This window comes from Anomalospiza imberbis, chromosome 9 (assembly GCF_031753505.1).
Source record: "Anomalospiza imberbis isolate Cuckoo-Finch-1a 21T00152 chromosome 9, ASM3175350v1, whole genome shotgun sequence".
In the NCBI taxonomy this organism is placed as follows: Eukaryota; Metazoa; Chordata; class Aves; order Passeriformes; family Viduidae; genus Anomalospiza; species Anomalospiza imberbis.
Window position 1 is genome coordinate 916,840 of NC_089689.1, and position 11,777 is coordinate 928,616.

General features: G+C 55.2%; 1 protein-coding gene across 1 annotated transcript in view; it reads right to left on the reverse strand.

Moving 5' to 3' along the window:
- The window catches only part of TMEM121 (transmembrane protein 121), a 36,343-nt gene extending 26,384 nt beyond the window's left edge, over positions 1–9,959 (reverse strand). Inside the window, exon 1 of the mRNA XM_068199218.1 lies at positions 9,792–9,959. The gene's annotated coding sequence lies outside the window, so the exon portion shown is untranslated. The remainder of the gene's footprint in view (positions 1–9,791) is intronic.
- Positions 9,960–11,777: the final 1,818 nt, after the last annotated feature.

The window sequence follows — 11,777 nt, forward strand, 5'->3', positions numbered from 1 at the left end:
TGGATTGGAGGATGGAATTACCACCTCTCCAACCACACTGGTCCAAAGATCAATCCATCATTTCTCTCCACCCTCAGAGAAATATGTAAACTATTCTTTTATACGTGACATTATGTGGGAACTCTGACTCTCAAATATGTAAACATTATTAGAAGGCTAAAGGAGTTTGATGAGAACTTTAAAACTTTCAAAAGAACTATAAAAGAAAACTTACACTTTTAAAAATCAGGGCAACAGGAACTCACACAAGAGTAAACAAGAAGATGGGTATTTTGCAAACTGATTAAAAGCAAGCTTTAAAACAGGAGCTTGTAGCTCCACAGGTAAATTAATTATGTGGAAGCTGCCCAGGAAAAGGATGTGCAGCAGCAGCATAAACTTCAGTGGCATCCCTGGTGAGCAGTACCAGGAGACTGAGGGCAAGGGGAGGTGCTGCTCAGCAGAGCCACCATGCAGCAGGTTGTCCTGGAAAAAAACAGGGAAGCTGTCACCAGCCAGGACCTTGCTCACAGAGGCAAACTTCAGCAGGAGCTTAAAATCCAGCTCTAGAAGAGAATCACAAGGTCACAATCCGCAGCAGGGAGCACTTGCTCGGACGTAGAACTTGACCAGCCTCAGCACAAGGTGCTGCCGACACGTCTACAGGAATTTCCTTTGCTTTTTAAATGCGGGCATGCATGTCCACAGGGGTCAACCCCTACCTTTAATACCTCAAGAACTCAGGATCTTAATAATAACGTTCATTTCAGACTACAATTTAAGCTCGCCGTGTAAATGACAGGCAAGGGCAAGGCGTGGCTATAAAAAAGCGAACCCGCATCGCCTGCCTCTGCTGATGATGCAGCAGTGAGCCCATGGGAAACAGAAGAGTCATCCCAGGGCAGCAGCAGTGGCAGCTGGAGCTCTTTGCCAATTGCTGAGGACAACCAGGGACCTGCCATTTGCTTGCTGCCTTGCTGTGTCTGTGTGTGGGAAGGGTGAGGGCACGCTCGCACTCTGCCTGGTTTGCAAACAGCACAGGGGGAAAAGTTCAGCTGGAATGCCTGAGCTGGAAAAAAGCAGCTACATATGAGGATTAGTAACACAGCTTTCTTCTTAACTGCAGCTACTAAAGACTCCAGAGATGTGCTTGCCTGAGCAGGTAATGCTCTGAGCCATTTAATGGGGCTGGCCCAAAAGCAGCTGCCGGGGGCCTGTAACACCTGGGGAGTGAGCAAGGCCAGAGTGGCTCCAGCACACTCAGCCCCTGCTCCCAGCTATTCCAGCAGGGTGTAAACACCAGGAATGTGGCATGGCCTGAAAACAAGCTTGTCCCCATCTACTTGTGCAACAGCCAGTGCACCAGTGGGACATTGAGAAGCTTCTTTCTTTTGGGAGGCAAGAGTGGTTCTCTAACCCTTCTAGCCCTGAGACTGTGAGAAGTCTGGATGCTTCCAAGGTGCTCATCTGTTTGTTCATTCCAGCCTCACAACCTGAGCAACACACTCAAGGAACCCAAGGAAGCTGAGGATTCGTTGCCTCCATGGGTGCAATGACCTGGATCTGCTTCCAGATGCTTCCTCTGGGAGAAGGAAGAGGTGTGATGGGCTCATGCAAACCAACAAAGATTTCCTTATGTATCCCAAGCACCAAATCCACATTCAAAGCAGGCTCTCTGTGGATGCTCTGCACAGCTGGACTCTCACATGGGTTTGTCTGCAGAGCTGTCACAGTCTGAGACTCTGCTTTGCAGCCAGATTTTTGTATTCTGTGCTGATCTCCCAAGGGTCTTCATTTGGGCTTACCATGCCCACAGGGATCAATAGGACTGCAGCTGCTGTCCCAGCATCTGCAGCCAGCTCTGCTGAGCAGCAGTGTGGTCTGCTGGATAAAGCAGGGGCTGGGAGCCAGGAGCACTGAAAGCCAGCCCAGCTCTGCCAGGAGACAAGCTCTGCCAAGGGCTCAGTCAGGCTGATCAGTGTCTTCAGAGCCATGCAAGGCATGTCCCAGCCGGGCACTGACACCAGCGACCTCGTGTCCTGATCATCAGGGACAGCACTGAGGAGCCCTGCGGGTGGAGCAGGCAGAGGGGAGCAGGCAGGGTCCACTCCATCCCACCCCAGCCCTTCCCTCGGCTCTGACTTGTGAAGCTCAGTGCTGAAAGCCTGCAGCATCCGTGGCCAGGATCAAGTGAGAGGAATGGAATTAAAATAGCCAGGGTAGGCCTACACTGTGGCAATGGGCAGGTGGCTGACATATCTCCTCTACCCCAACTCCACATTTTGGGACAGGCCTGGGAAGGAGTCTTTCTGCAGAGAAGCCTGGTGGCTGCAGAGCCAAGCACTGCTCGCTAGCAGAGCCTTTCCAATCTCCCTGCGTACTTCTGGCCTTTGCCAACCTCTTCTTGGATTGCAGTTCCGTGGAATTACAGGTCCAACATCAGGCTGGAACAGCCATACCAGAGACCAGTAGCCAGCTAAGGTGATGTGGACCATAACTCTGGGTTAAAATCTTGATTAGCATCAGCTGCATTCCTTTTGGTGGTGATCCTATGATCCACAACTGATGCACACCTCACATTTTGCCACTACCTTCTAAGTACCTATATGAATGCCTCCCTGTCCTGCTTCACTCTTCGCTCCACGGTCACTGTGCTCAGATGTGCAGTACAGGCACTGCCCAGCACAGGCATTCAGGCCTGATTAGCAGCAGCAAAGCTTTGTTACTACAACTCTATAGTGATGCCATCCTAGACCCTTCAGTCTGGAGGAGCTGGACCCACAGGAAAGCACCCTTGTCCCCCAGTCACTGCACACAGCCACAACAACATCACCTGGGGGGCCACTGGAGCCAGGCCCACTGGCACATTTCCTTGCTACCATGCTTCTTCAGCTGTAATAACACTCCAGTGGAAAAATTATGGATGCACTTTGCCAGGTGCCTGTGTTTGCAGTGATGGATTCTACATCTGGTTATTAACCTCTTGCAAAAGCTCAGTGTTATCTTGCATGGAAGTAATATTAAGTTAAACAGCTGTTGATAACTTATCTCCCATTATCCGCGACTTCATTCAAGGCCAATATTTACTCACATCCCAGAAGCATTGCTGCATTCCCAATGGCACTGTTTGTGGAGTCAAATGAGAGCAATTTTTAATAGGTCTGAGGTACTCAGAGGACCATGTTACCCAATGCCTCCTAATCCTGAACGTGCAACATGAGAAAGCTCTGCAGGGGTTTTACAAGGCCTGGACACAGTGCACCATCTGCAGAGGAAAGCTAATCTGGAGGGGGAAACCTAAGTGGGGGAGGAAACCCAGCTTGGGGAGCATGTCCTGCAGCCACAAAGGTGCTGACCCAAATTCCCCACCACCTGCATCCTGCACCTACCACTTGCCATGCTGCTGTTTCTCATCCTTCCTCCCTCAGAAGGCAGGTCAGCCATGGGCCAGCAGGTCCCAAAAGGTCCCAGCCACCAGTATGACCCTTTCACTTCCCTTTTTCATCCTCTAATTCAACCAAAGGATCAGAAGAGACATCCCCTGCCACTTCACTCAGTCACTCAGACTAGTGTAGGTAGGTTACTCCTAGCTGAACAAAATAATTCCCTGGGCTTTCGTTGCGGACACTGTCAGGATTGGGTCAGTGGTTTGCTTCATGGTGTTTTTCCAGGGAGTCCATTCTCTTCCTTATTACTTTTGCTGATGTTATCACAGTGTGGCAAAGCCTTAGGCAGTCTTAGACCCCGCTGTGCTGGACGTGGCAGAAGCAATGATCAGAGAACAGAATTTGCATCCAAAAAATTAGATCTCTACTGTATAACTTCTCCCACCACTATCAAAAGGACTGGGATGGAGACTGGGCATTCTGGGAGGAATTCCCAGGCGTTTTCCACCCACACAGGCACTGCCACACACTCAGCAGAGCTCCTGCTGTCCCTGCCTCAAGTTTTCAGGTGTGAAGGCAGTTTCCCAGTGAGCTGCACAGCACGACCCCCACTTATGACCTCTCCTCTCCTCCACACCACCAATGGTCCACACTGCAATGAGAAATGAGATTGTGGCGACCACTGGACTGTTTTATAATGCCACTGGAGCTGGTGGAGTCAGCAGAGATGAACCCTGATCTGTGAGCAAGTGGCAGCCCTTGGAATGGCCAAGGACTGGCAAGGGACCGCAGTTAAAGCTGAGTCTAAGCTGCAAGTGGCAGGTACATTTTAAGTGTGTCCCCTGACTCAGTACCCAGCTGTGGTGAGTTTATAGCCTTTGATATTGTTACATTCATCATAAGGAATCTCCCAGTTCCTTGGAAATACAGCATCAAGCTCTCCAGGGCTGGTTTCAGTAGTTTTATTTCCAGGTAATAGCCCTCTCCCTCATTTATAGCTATGTCTAGACACATAGTGAGGAAGGTGCTATAAACGCTTGATGGAAAAACCCTGTCTACCTCCTAATTCCTGCATTTCACATCCCGAGCGTGCACGGAGTACATGGTTGTAAAGTCTGTGCTCACACACTTTCCCATGCCACCAGCCCTGTGTGACAGCAGCTCACTGTCCCTGGCACAGGGACACAGCTGGCCCAGCCCAGAGGGCGGCAGGGGCAGCAGGCTCTTTGCTCAGGTCCTATATTCTGTCTCAAGAAAATGGCCAAGTGAGAAGAAAAGAAGGAAGAGAGGCTGCAAATCCCCTCGGGAAGGTGCAGCAGGAGCAGCTCTGCTCCCCATGGCATTTCTCAGCACTGCCCTTCCAAGCACCAGGCAGGACAGTGTGAAGTGGAAGAAATCAAACTCATATGTACACAAGAGGAAGAAGAGGACATGTTTATTCCTTTTTTGCGGATGCTGATTCAATATTAATCAAAACCAAGAAAATCAACATAATGGAATGAAATCCTACAATGTTCAAGGCCTCTATGAATGTCAAAAAATCATTCAGTAAGTTTAAATACTGTGTTGAATGCACCCATAATTCCAGTGGCACCGCTCCAGTTACACCTTGTGCAGAGGGAGTCTGACTACCTGTTTTATGCCTCCCCAGGGCACTGAAAACAGCTGGGGCCTCTGAGCAGGGTGAGTGTGGTCAGGGTGAATACATGCTGAAGCCTGGGGGTGATCCCGTGTCCCTGAGACAGGGCACATCACAGGGAAGGAGAATTAAGTCACAGCCCCGTGGAAGATGATGGTGGTGCTGACCAGGACCAAGCACACATGGGAAGGGGCTTGGGATGGGGCTGATTAGCAACATCTCACCTCGGCCAAAACACAGAATCATAGACTCATTTAAACTGGAAAAAGCTGCTAAGGCTGTACCGTCCAACCACTAACCTAGCACTGCGAAATTTACCACTAATGACATCCCTAAGTGGCACATCCTTTAAATTCCTCCAGGGATGGTGACTCAACCACTTCCCTGGGCAGCATGTTCCAGTGCTTGACAATCCTTTCCATGAAGAAGTTTTCCCTAATATTCATCCCAAACCTCTCCTCGGGAATCTTGAGGCCATTCCCTCTTGCCCTGTCATTTATTACCTGGAAGAACTGGGCAACTCCCACCTTTTTAGAGCCTCTTTTCAGGTGGTTGTAGAGAGCTGTAAGGTCCACCCTGAGCCCCCCAGCCAATCCTCATCAGATTTGTGTTCCAGACCTTTCACCATCTTTGTTACCCTTCTCTGGATTTGCTCCAGCACCTCAATGTCCTTCTTCAAGTGAGTGGCCCAAAAATGAACTCAGCCAAAACAGAGAGGCAGTCAGGGACTGATGATGAGTGAGCCTATGACCCACCTGGGGTGACTCTGCTGCCAGCAAAGGTGGTGGTGCCAGTTGTTGTCGACTGTTTTTCAGCTCTTATGTGTATTAATGCACTGCACAGCACTTGGAGCCTTCAAGATAAAAGGTACTTTCACCAGCACTTCAGTGGCTTGTTTCCTATTATAGGTCTGGTTTTGACACTCCCCCACCCTCTTATCTAACTTTCTCTACAAAGCTCTTCTCACTTTTTCATCTCTCTTCTGTGGTCCCTAGCCAGGGAAAAAACAAAACAACAAAAACAATACCAACATAGTTGTTTCCTTTTCGGAGAGCTTGAGCTTAGTCAGACACAGTGATCTAGAGACGGGAGACTTTCACAAAGGTGATTCTATAACAAAGAAATATGCATACTTTGCTGTAAACTCCTCTCTTCAAAATGGCTTGGTACTTAAGGAAAAAAAGGCCTTTGTTTTCTCTTTTTGTTTTTAATGAGCCTAGTGAATGTTTTAATTAAGTTGGATAGAAATTTTCACAGTGACTTGATGTGAAAATGTGAGCCTTTAAGAGTCGCCTTTGATGCTTGAGTTATGTTTTAAACACTTGATGAGTCCTGCAGAGCTGGTAATCCTTTTAGCACAGCTAATAGCTGTTGCTGAAGTGCTCCTGAAATCCTGATTTGTTTCTGTCTTCCGGGCTGGAGACTCCTCCAGAATGACAGCAGTCCACCCTGGAGCTGTTTGCAGCTGCCAGACCCAGGAGCCCCCACACCACTGAGGACACCTGAAGACTCCAGGGCTGGTGGATCTCTGGTGGGAGCCACGGGGGTCTTCCCACACAGATAACAGGGTGATGCTGGACAGCTCCAGGATCCCCCGGCAGGAATGCCACATCCCGATGGCACTTCAGAGTTGTGCCAGAGGGAGGTCAGAGGAGTTTATGAGACCCCCTCCTCGCCATCACCCTTCTGGATGGGTCACCCGTGAGAACTGGTGCAGCAGGAGCTCAGGAATGAGCCCCCGACCCTGCACTCAGCAGCGGAGCACACACCGCAGCCTGTGTGTGCCATCCTCTGCTGCGTTCACTGTTGCTACCTTAAAATAAGATTTTTCATTATCAAATATTTTGAGTTCAGCTCTCTCCAGATTTGGCAAGCCACCCCACACCTTGTAAACAGGCTTTCCTCTGCTTTCTAGCTCTGGATTTGCTTGAAGGATAGGTAGCAAACTGACTGTGGGGAAATGCAAATGCCTTCCACAAAGGATGCTGCAGGGAGAGATGAAAGCCAACTCCATTTGCATTAGTTCTGTAACTGGATGTTTTCCCTCTCCCGTTTAGACTGTAGTTCACACACACACACATTTTTGCCACTGAGCTATTTGTTGTCAGCTGCTCCTCCCAGGAGTTTTGAAGAAATCCCCATTTACACACAAAGCTACTTGTCAGGGCACCGGCAGCAAGCTGCAGAGGCAGAAGGAGCATCCCGGGAGCTGGGATTCAGCAGAGCCCTGCCATGGCCTTTTGGGCAAGTGCCACTTTGCTCAGTACCCCTGTGCACACCCGAGCCTGCAGCAGCACCAGCAGGACCCTCCTGCCACCACCCCTGGGCAGCATTGCTGTCAGAATAACTACAAGAAAACCAAGTTGGTGATCTCCAACCCGCTGCACAGGCTGTGCTTTTAGGTGTCCCACAGCAAAACAGCAAGCTCTCAGTTTGTTAAAGCAGAGAAGCAGACACAGGAAAGCACTCTCTCTCTCTCTCTGGGTCCATGAGCTAAATAACAGAATGAGCAGGGCTGTCTCTCAGGTTGGTACACGGCACTCCTGGGGATGGATATTCACCCCACTGCTGCTGCTGCCTCTCCACAGCACGGGCCCAGATCCACCTCTGCGTTTCCTCTGAAGAGCTCCTTGGGGTGCCTGCAGGGCACAGCAAAGCACCCAGAGCCCCACGAGGACACGGGGAAGCAGCACTGGGGACTCGGTGCCAGACTCGAGCTCCAGCTGAGCTGCTGTGCCAAGCCATGCTCACTTCCCTCAGCGCATCGCTCCGAGACCCTCCTCCACCATTTGCACGGCTTTTTGTATGCATTTCCCTTATTTTTTTTTTTTAAAGGGAGCAGGGGAATGCCTCTCCGGCAGCGACCAGAGGAGTTTAAGAACAGTTATGCTGAGGCAGCCTTTGAAGCCACCGAGGTAAAGGGGATGGGGCTGGAGATCCTAGTAGTGCTAGCGTCCTAACCAGAGGTGTTTCTGGCTTAAACAGGCAGCCAAACATCTGCTTTCATTCTGACAGCAAGAGCTTTGCGTCGGGAAACAGATAAAAATCCAGGGAAACCGATAAAAACCCAGTTTATATTCAGTCCCGTCTACTGTTGGTTGCGGCACAACCCGTAGAGAGCCCTAAAATTGCAGAATCTGTGCTTATTTCGCCTTGTGTTAGCAATGCTCAGGAGAAGGGGATTTCTGAAGGAGGATTTTTACACGCAGTGATCAGACCCCCGTACTCACATCCGTTCTCGCAGATAAACCCAGGCCGCCCTTCGCTACACAACAGGCAGCTGGGAGAAGCCCGGTGCCGCCTGTGATCCATGCCCACAGGGCAGACATCCCGCAGGCGGCATGCAGCCCCACTCAGCATCAGGAGATCGAGGAGATCGGCAGATGGAGGAGCCGTGCAGGACCCGCGGGGCACAGCCAGCTCGGGAGGTGTGGAGGGGATGTTGCTGGGACTGGGCACCGCTGTGGGCCCACATGAAGGTGGCTCACAGCTAGAGGCACCCGGGTTCCCGGCACAAACCACCACGGGACACCTAAATCATCGCGCCAGCTGCCCGGCTGCCCGAGGAGGAGTGTGACAGCGGCATGTCCAGAGGGAGGATTCCAGATCTGACATGTCCCCAGAGCAGGAGCACAGGAGCAGTGTCCCCAGGCGATGCGCTGGGCTGAGCACACCTTCCCTTCCGCAGGGCAGAGCCACAGATCGATACCCCACGCCCACGGGAAGTCACAGCTCAGCCGCACAGCCCGTCTGCGCGCTCGATGGCGACAGTCTGCCACCGTGCAGGAAAAAGAGGGAAAAGGCTGCAAACGGGGATCTTCCACGCACAGGGAAGCACCCCGGTAAAATCCGCACCCGATGGCACCGGCAAGGCAGGGCCCCCAGCAGTACCCACGGCCCTTGGGGCACATCGCGTCTGCCGGTGGGCAGCGCCTCCGCCACCGGGGTAGGAGAGGGAAAGTCCCACTCAGAACATGTTCAGCACTCTCAGGGAAACCTGACCCCCTCGACATGTCCCCGGCTGTGATGCCTCTCCCGTGGGCTATGTCCCCTTTCTCACACTCGCTTTCTGAGGTCGACTGCGAAGGGAACGCGTTCCCAAGGCGGAAACGGGAGCATCCCGAGCCTCCCGGCACTCAGCCCCGCTACAAGGCTGGAAGGAGTCCGCGTTCCCTGTGGAGAACCGAGCTCCTAAACGCTGCTCAGCCTCCAGCCGAGGCCTAGCGGGGAGCATCCCCAGTAGCGGGACGGGCCCCGCGGGGCGAGACACCCGCACCCTGAGCAGCAGCAGGCTCCGGGCATGTCCTTCGGGGCTCTCCCGTCCCACCGGTCCCTCCCGGGGCTCTCACCCCGAGGCCAGCTTCCCCGAAGCCAAGTTTGGTCCAAGAGCAACAGAACCTTCTCTGGCAGCAGCCCGATCAGCCGACTCCGCTCTCTCCCCTGCCCTGGCCGCATCCCCCCGGCCCCCGCCACTGCGGCCGGTCCCGAGCGGGACCCCGGGCCACGCCGCTGTCCCTCCGGGGGGCTCGGGGCTGCGGGCGCAGCTGGGAGCGGAGCGGAGCGGAGGACGAGCGGCGGGCGGGGGCGCGCAGCCGGGGCAGCCCCATCGCTGCAGCATCCGCTGGGGGAGCGGCGGGGCGGCGGAGGCGGGGAGCCGGTGCCCGCTGGGACCGCAGCGGGGGAAACTTGTACCGCGTCCGGAGCCCGGCGAGACGATACCGCGGCGGAGGAGGGGGGATGCGCGGCGGGCACGGCGAGGCCCCCGGGTGCCGCCGGCCGTGCCTTACCTGCCGGGCCGCTCCGGAGGCTGCAGTCCGCGCCGTAAATCCGTGTGCCGGGTGCGGAGCCGGGTGCGGCGCCGGGCGGGCGGGCGGGTGCCCCCCCCCGGGGCCGAGGAGCCCCGGCCGCCCGGCGCTCAGCCCCGCCGCCCCCGCCGCGCTCCCCGCCGCCCCGCCTCGCCGCCCGCCGCCCCGCCTCGCCGCATCGCCGCCGCTGCCGTCGGGGGCTGCGGCCGCCCCGCCGCCGCTCGCCGCCCCGCGCCGGCCCCGCGCCGCGCTCCGCCGTCCGCGGGAGGCGCTGGGGGCGGGCGGGGGGCGGCGCGGCGAGGGGGCCGTGCCCACCGCCCCTCCGCCCCGCGCCGCCGGCGCTGCGGGCACCGGCCGCCGCCGGGAGGGGCCGGCGGTACCCCCGAGTCCGCCGCTCCGGCCGCAGCCCCGTCCCCCGGGACCGCCAACACCGGGAGCCGGGGGCTCCTCAGCCGCCATCCTGCAGCCAGGGTCCCCCATCCCCGCTCTCGGCGTCCGGGAGCAACCCGTCCTCCGGGAACCCGACCCTTTGTCGCTGGGTCAGGTCCAAGACCTCGGCACAGCCGAACTCATCCCTGGGACCGAAGAGCGGCATCAAAATCCAGACCCTTTGCCTCCTTCCTCCCGCCTCCATCCCTGCGGGCTGCGGTCAGTCCCTGAGCCCTGGAGTCCTCAGCGCCGACCTCTGGAGCCGACGCCGCTGCCAGAGCCCAGGACTCCCTGTTCCTACCCTGGGGAGCCCTCTGGTCAGCCCCAGAGCCCAGGACACTGGAACTCTCCCGGCTGTGCCCGGCGTGTGGCTCAGCAGCTCTGAGGGGAAATGGGAAAGGGGCTGCCCAGTCTTCTCCCGCCCCGCACAGCCCACGTCCCCCGCAGCAGAGGTCGCACGCCATCCCGCCGGCAGCACAAGTCAGGCTCATGCCCTGCCTCAGTACCCATTTCGTAGTGCCCCTCCTGCCACAGCTCTGAACTTCCTACCTCTCCCAGCCCTGCCCAGGCACAGGTATGCGATGCCTCTCCGGGAACATTGCTGCAGCAGCTCCAACCCCAGGGCACTGAAACCACCCTGTCATAGGTGGGCTTTGCGTGTGGGCGACCGGGATGGGAACGGATGCTGCAAGAAATCTCTTAACTCCACAGATTTTGGCTTTTGACAGCAGCATCTGAAGAGTGGCGAGCCCCGTCCTAGACATCTAGCCTCAGACTGAGAGTTTTCCTGGGGTGCAGAACTGATGATCCAGGAGAAGTGACTCCCTGGTTGGTTGTCCTCATCACCGAGGACGTGCAGCACTGAGAACCGAGGAGCAGAGGGACACCAGGCAGAGCCCTGCCCGCAGGCTCACAGCGCTTCACTGAGCGGGAGCCATTTCACCTTCACACCCTGCAAAGGGAAGAATTGTCCCTTCAGGCAGGAATGGGGGACCCTCCTGGGATGCAGAATTGTCTGGCCCAGGGGCTCCCGCTCCTCCCAAGCTGCAGCTGCCCCTGTCACAACTGACTGCTTCAGCTCCCTGATGTGGCTACAGTTCTGGGATGCACTGGGATGCTAACTGTGGGAGAGTTAGCAACCCCAGAGAAACCAAAAGCTTCTGGAGGTAAAGCCTGGAGGCTGCTCTGCACCAGGTCACCATGCAGAAGCTGGGTGTCTTTACAGCCTCTTGCCTGTAGTCAAAGCTGCTCCAACTGAAAGAACCCTGTGGACTTACAGATGGGACTTTGTGAGAAGGAACCCCTCCCAGACAGTGGGATGAAAGCAGATTAGGGCTGCAAGTGTATTTAGATGAATATGAGCTTAATCCATTAACCAGATCAATCAAAGCTGCAAGTGATGCTTTCCCCCTGGAGTGTCTTGCTGTTTCTGTGCCTGTTCACTGCAGGAAAAGAAGCTCTGCCTGGCATGTACAGCAGCTGCCCTCCTACATCTGGACTCACTTTATCTGTGCAAGCCAGCCACAACCCTCATTTCCA